Genomic DNA, 7,776 nt, shown 5'->3' with positions numbered 1-7,776 from the left:
GAAGGCGAACGATCTCCCTGACAAAAATAGGTACCAGGTCAGGGGCAGAAGGTAGCTTAGCGAGCGGCACAAAATGAGCCATTTTGGAGAAACGATCAACGACAACGAAAATGACGGTATTACCCGCGGACGGAGGTAACTCTACAATAAAATCCATTGCCAAGTGAGACCATGGACGCGACGGAACAGCTAAAGGAAGCAGGAGACCCATACGCCTAGAATGGGAACCCTTGGCTGTAGCACAAGGAATACAAGCGGCGACAAATTGCTTACAATCCTTATCTATAGTGGGCCACCAAAATTTCCTCCGAATAATCTCCTTGGTACGCCGAGCACAAGGATGACCCGAAGGTAGGGACGCATGGAACCAACGTAACACCTCTTCCCTATACGCCTCGAGCACGAATAAGGTGTCAACAGGCCACTTGCTGTGAACTGGGACCCTAGATTGTACCTTAAGAAGACGGGTAAGTAGAGAAGACGTCACATGAGTAGAAACAGCAGCAATGATTTGAGAAGGAGCCAAAATGGGTTCAGGAGGGGTAGCAGAGTTAGTGACAGTATCAAATTGTCTAGACAGAGCGTCAGCTTTGATATTCTTAGAACCAGGACGATAAGAAATAACAAATTGAAACCTAGAGAGAAAAAGCGACCATCTAGCTTGCCGAGGATTGAGACGTTTGGCCCTGCTTAAATATTCCAAATTTTTGTGATCTGTTAATACCGTAAGAGGATTCCTGGCCCCCTCGAGGAGATGTCTCCACTCTTGAAGGGCCATAATGATACCCAAAAGCTCACGATTTCCTACATCATAATTCGATTCTGCCAGAGAAAATTTCTTGGAAAAAAAAGCACAGGGATGAAGTTTATCGCGAAATTCCCTTCTTTGGGATAGTACAGCTTCCACTCCTATTTCAGAGGCGTCTACTTCAATCACAAATGGCTTAGAAACATCAGGATGTCTTAACACGGGAGCAGCGGCGAAAGCAAGTTTTAACTGAGAAAATGCACTAACTGCGTCTTCAGACCAATTGTGACAAACAGCTCCCTTCTTGGTCATACAAGTGAGGGGTGCAACAATCTTAGAAAAATTATGAATTAATTTTCTGTAGTAGTTGGCGAATCCCAAAAAACTCTGGAGGGGTTTAAGAGCTTGAGGTTGCGGCTAGTCAGAGATTGCAGACAGTTTCTGTGGGTCCATCTCGAAACCAGAGGCCGATATAACGTAACCCAAAAACGACACTTTAGGAACTTCAAATACACATTTTGCTAATTTAGCATACAGACGATTTTGCCGAAGGCGCTGGAGTACAATGCGGACATGTCTACGATGTGAGGACAAATCGGAAGAGTGGATTAATATGTCGTCTAAATAGACTATGACGAATTGCAAGGAGATGTCTTTGAACATATCGTTAATAAATTCTTGAAAGACAGCAGGCGCGTTACAAAGCCCGAATGGCATTACAGTGTATTCATAATGCCCCATGCAGGTGTTAAACGCAGTCTTCCATTCGTCTCCCTCACGTATGCGAATGAGATTATAGGCTCCTCTAAGATCTAGTTTAGTGAAGACAATAGAACCTCGAAGTCTGTCAAACAGTTCAGGGATGAGGGGTAACGGATACTTATTCTTTATTGTGATTTGGTTCAGTCTGCGATAGTCAATACATGGTCTTAAACCACCATCCTTTTTGGTTACGAAAAAAAACCCGCCCCTGCTGGAGAGGTAGATTTCCTAATAAAACCTTTCATTAGGTTCTCTTTAATGTAGTCCTCCAATGCACGAGACTCCGGTAGAGATAACGGGTAAGTACGTCCCCTAGGAGGAATGGTGCCAGGAAGAAGCTCAATGGGACAGTCATAGGGACGATGAGGAGGTAGAACCTCCGCTTGTTTTTTATCAAACACATCCGTATAGGAGTGGTAGACCCAAGGTACGAAGGAGGAGGTAATAGTAGAAATAGACGTGTGACGGCCCCGGGTTAATCGGTACCGTCTGTAATAATTATTACAGACGGTACCGATTAACCCGGGGCCGTCACATGATGTTGGAGAGGCAGGAATTAACACAATTAGGGCCCCAAGCCAGGATATCACCAGTCTGCCAGCTAATTGACGGACAATGAGTACGAAGCCAGGGCAAACCCAACACTACAGGATATCTGGGAGAGGAAATGACATGAAAACGCATCGATTCTTGATGTAGAACTCCCACGGAGAACAACAGAGGACAGGTTTGCTGAGTAATACATGAAGGGTGTAGAGGTTTACCGTCAATAGCCGTAACGGCAATAGGAGGGGATACTTGAAGAAGTGGAATCTGGTGCAGACGAACGAAGTTTTGATCAATGAAGGAGCCGGCAGCCCCTGAATCAATCATGGCCGAGGTAGCAATTTTCATTTTATTCCATTCCAAGGAAACAGGAACCAGCAAACAGTCTTTTGAAGGAGCTGAACTAACCTCACCCAGACAAGGCTCCTCTACTTGAACTGGGTGCGGAAGTTTTCCGGTTTCTTAGGACAGTTACGAACAAAGTGACCCTTTAATCCGCAGTACAAACAAAGTCCTTCAGTTCTGCGGCAAAACTTTTCAGCAGCCGTCAGTTTAGTGGCTCCCAGTTGCATCGGCTCTTCACCAGATGAACTCACAGTATTAGGGCTTGGGGAGGAATCGACAGGTGGAGAGCGATAGTAGACACGTTCAACTCTTTTGGCTTTCTGAGATTGTCGTTCCCTGATCCTGTTGTCCAATTAAATGGCTAAGGACACAAAGTCTTCAAGGTCACTAGGTTGGTCTTTGGTAGACAGTTCATCTTTCAATCTTTCAGACAGACCATCATAGAAGGCAGCAACTAAGGCCTCATCAGACCAGTTAACCTCAGCCGCAATGGTTTTAAATTCAATGGCATACTCTGCTACTGAACGGAGACCTTGAGAAACATGGAGTAGCGAAAGAGAGGCTGTAGAAGCTTTGCCCGGTACATGAAAGGTCTTACGGAAGGCTCAATCTTTTATCACTCATCCTGACATTCTGACTAATGAATGTCTATAGAAGTACGGACTTGCCATAAGGAATCAATTCAGTGTGTTGCTTGAGCAGGAAAAGTCATCCAAAATATCACATGACTTACACGGCCTTAGCAAAATGCATTTTATGGTCAAAGAGAAAAACATTTTTTTCTGTGAGACTCCCCCCTTCAAAGTCTGTGTAACCACAGCGTCTGTCAATCATCCAAAGAACTCCACTGACTGCGGGTAGTTGGCATGCTCTTGACACCTGTCTGAACAAAATAACATTGTTTGAAATGCCTCAATTTCTTATCATAGAAGCAGTTAAAACACATTTTAAAATATGTATGATAAACCATTCATCAGAACATTTCGCATGTTCTGGTCAGCAACATGTAAAATTTGGCCTATACGTCAATCCTAGTTGGGAGCCACATCTCCGTTGATTGTGCATTCATGAATACCATTCCTGGTGGTATTAGTTTGATCCATACCTGGAAACTCTCAGGGTTTGACAGGAGTCTTTGCTTTCTCAGGTCACACTGCTGTTTCTCCAGGGGAAGAGGAACTGCGCAAATGCCCACTCTCAACCCATGTAATGGCCTTTGAGGTAAGTGTGATGGTACACCCGTCAGCTGTTCGTTGCTTCCTCCCGGCCCTGCAAGGGTTAACCACTTGCAGCGCTAGACGATACTGCGAGGAAGGGATCAGGAACTGGCTAGGTATCCTCGATGGAATAGCACCGTAGCCCGACAAGACGTAGCCAAATACGGTGTTGTAATTGTCCTGAAAAGTACAATGAGTGATATAGCAGGTCCCTGAAGCATTAGACGAGACTAATGTCCAGGTGAACAACAGTTCATTCAGAAACACACAGCCTTTTATACACTGCTCTAACAATGAACGGGACATAATCATATTAGCACAACAATACCCTGCCCAGACAGCCTGGCTCCATACTCAGGCCACCAGGCTCCGCATTGTCCATATAGCCCCAAACCGCTGTTTCCGGGGTGATCCTGAGGGAGCGGCGGCAATCCTGGGGTAGCGATGGATAGCTCGGGGGCCCTAGAATATCCAAAAAGCATAACCGCGCCCGTTGAATCCCACTCTCCTGGAAGTCATAGAAACAGGGTTTACATAGGAGGCTCCCTCTCCAAACAACCCCTTGTCTGTACCCCACCACCCGTGGGTTAACTCTACAAAAGAGCGCTACTAGAGTAATGTCAATGCTTTCTGCTTGATGTTTACATATTGTAGTAGTTTGCACCATGTATACAAAGCATAATCGTCAATCATTCAATAAAGATTACATCACTAATGTTGTTGTACAATGCACCCAATTGACAGAACATTAAAAAAGATGTATGCCTGAATTGCAACATATACATTAGTCGGTCCAAAATAAACCGTTGTTAATGGTAAGCTGGAAATGGTGTAATATTTAAGTGTCCAAAAATGAGGAGTTGTGATGGAAACAAGTATACTTTATGTTGGTGAGAAAATTTAAGTCAATATGACATATTTCAACCAGGCCGGGCAACATGGCCAAGCATTAACTCAATGACATCTTCAGGCTTTTCTTATATAGCATTAAAAATATGTCTCTCTAAATTACTGTGAATTTTCCATACTTGAAGATTCTATCCTTGTGCTACTGTATGTCCTAGTAATAGGAATGGATAATATTTTTATATTGGTCTTGCTAATTTCAGGTGTAGGAAATGTGGAAAAGTACAAGATGATGGTGATACCACTAAGGGAGAAACTATGTGCACTTCTAGTGAGATCAATTATTATTTGGTATTATTAGGTTCTATATGTTGCTTATTTGTAAGGAGCCATAGATTTATAACTCATGTGCAGAACAGAAGGTTGGGACAGGTTTGGCTATAGTTTTGTTCCACACAAAAAATAATCCACAAATTCAATGGAATCTGTGACTACTGAAAATTTACTTGCGATTCACCAGAATCCAAATTGTCTAAAAGCCAAGTAAGGGTCAGAAAAGATACCTAGAAAGTAAGGATAAGACATCTGGCTAAACAATTTATAGTGGTATGGTTTTCATGATGCTTGCAGAATGTTTTAAATCTATTTCTTTAATCAGTATATAACGGTAGCACAAAGCATCCAGAGTGTCAGGGTTTGCCCTGCCTAAATCTGTATTATAGAGGTTTGAAGGATCTTATGTTAAACAGCTGAGATTTCCTTATACTTATTGTCACAACTCCCTCTGGGACTGATTATTACCATTTTAATGCAAAGGTCTCAGGAGAAAGCCAGCAATTCACCTCCATCATTACTAAGGTTTGAATGTTGGCTGTTTTAACAAGTCTCTTATGTATATTGCATACCTGAGGCATTATTCATACTATATTAATATATGATTAGCATGGTTGGAATGTTTTAGAATAATCTAGAAAGTCTCGAAGATTTGCACACTTCAAGGTATCATATATAATCATATAGTGATCAGATGGTGGTACAGCATGACACCTATTATTATATAGCAAGCCAGACACAGACGGTGGCACAGCATAACTCCCAGCACTATCTACTGAGTCGGGAACTGTTGGTGGTACAGCATGACTCCTATCACTATATACTGAGCAAGACATTGATGGTGGTACAGCATAACTCATTAAATTCTGAGCCAGATTTGGACAATAGTACTGCATAACTCTCATCACTATATCCTAAGCCAGACATTTAGGGTGGTACAGCATAACTCCTGTCAGTATAGAGCTACGGAATTTGATGGCGCTATATAAAACAATAAATAACATATACTGAGCCAGACATTGACCGTGGTACAGCCTAACTCCTATCTCCCATCACTCTTACTCACTCTCTCTCACACTTTCACACATGCTCTCTCACACTCTCACTCACTCTCTTATGCGTTCTCACACACTCCCTCAGACATTTACTCACTCTTTGTCATACTCTCACACTCCCTCACACTCTCTCACTCTTACTCACCCTCTCAATGTCTCCCTACCTTCTCTGCCAACCACTTCCGTGTCAGTCTCCTTTCTAGCAACTCAGCTTCTCCTCTTGCCTCTCCTTCTTCTTCCACTTCTCCCTGATATCAGCTACATTAACCAGGCCTTCAGGAGTGCTTTTCAAAAAGGGCGAAGGAAGTGGTGTGCACAAAGGCTCCACAATTTTAAGAAGCGCTACAGGAGACCTGATACCTGGCAGAAGAAGACAAAGAAAGAAGATAGAAGTACAAGTAGAAGCGAGAGAAGAAGCGGAGACTTCACGCTGCCCTTCCTGTCCGATGCGCATCTGCTATTCACAGTGCGTCTGTCTTGGCATGGCTTTGGTTGTGGGTCTAACACTTCACTCTTCATTATGAAGGGCCTTGTATGGTGCATAACTTAATGGGTGAGGCAACTTTGTAGAACACTTTGTTTAAACACTTCTAGTTCTAGCTCTTGGATTGATGTAACGTCACCTGGAGTTGCTTGTCCAACTCTCACCGTGAGATAGGGTTGTCAGGTGATCTCCCATGCTTTGTAGCCCCTATCTTGCACGTGAGCAGTGACATCAGGCATCTTTCATGAAGTTTTGTGTCACTCTGTGTGCTCTTGAGTGTCATGCCGCCATGTTCACCTCCAGAGTTTTGTATCTAATGGTTGCAATGAGTATGTTGTGTACCAAATCTATTTCTACCTGCTTGATTACAGAGCTGCATAACTGGGCTGAATGTTGCCATGCGGAGGAATAATGAAGTCAGTGGTAAGAAAAAATGAAATGAAGAACACAAGGTTAAGGCGACTCCCCTCATTGTATAAACAGAGGTGGCTTATTAACCCCTTCAGTCGCAGGGGTTTTTGGTACCTCAAAGCCCGGAGCAATTTTGCCATTTTTGCGCTATGTCGGTTCAGCGATGATTCTCTTTTCCTGTGAATAGTGTACCCATATAAACTATATATTGTTTATTCAAGGAGAGATAGAGCTTTCTTTTGATATCATAGTTGGATGATTAGCTGAAAATTTAGAGTAAGAAATTTAGTAAAAACTAGCAAAAATTAGAAAAAAACATATGTTTTTTTACATTTTCCCTCTGAATCCTCACAAAATTAGGTAAAGAGACAGAAAATTCCATCCAGATTTATCAATTGAGGTGTCCTGATTTCAGAAATACCTAATTTATATAGATTTTCCATATTTTCCCAGCACATATAGGCAAGATACTATAAGGTGTACATTACTTTATACAAAGCTGTTAGATTTTTACATTAGGTATGATGGGACTGCAACTCTAATTTAAAACAAATAAAACAAAAACACCCACAAAGGTAGATATTTCTGTAAAGCAGACAACCCAGAGTATCTCATCAAGAGCATTTGGACAATTTCCATGCAACCATTTGGCCGCTAATCACTGCCAAAGTCAGCCATTGCTCTAATTTCGTGCACTTTTTTTCACCAACACTTTTGTGTTTCTGAGGATATTCCCCCGTTCCCGGCCGCACAAGTTGCTCACGGCTGGCTGGAGCTGTTGCTCCAAGTCCCGGATGCTGGTCGGCCAAGTTGCTTGAAAATACCCGGAAGTCGACAAGGCCGCGGCTCCCGGGAACCTGCCGCCGGGTAGCGGGGCCCAGTGTTCCGCCCCGAGCTCCCCCGACCTCACAGGCGCCTGCCCGCGTCAAGTCCCCGTTCCCGGCCGCACAAGTTGCTCGTGGCCGGCTCGCGCCGTCGCTCTAAGTTCCCGTTTTAGGCAGGCCAAGTTGCTTGAAAAACCCTGGCAGT

Source organism: Sceloporus occidentalis, unplaced genomic scaffold (assembly GCF_023333645.1).
Source record: "Sceloporus occidentalis isolate IW3139 unplaced genomic scaffold, rSceOcc1.0.p SCAF_15, whole genome shotgun sequence".
NCBI classification, from domain to species: Eukaryota; Metazoa; Chordata; class Lepidosauria; order Squamata; family Phrynosomatidae; genus Sceloporus; species Sceloporus occidentalis.
This window is presented reverse-complemented; position numbering follows the sequence as displayed.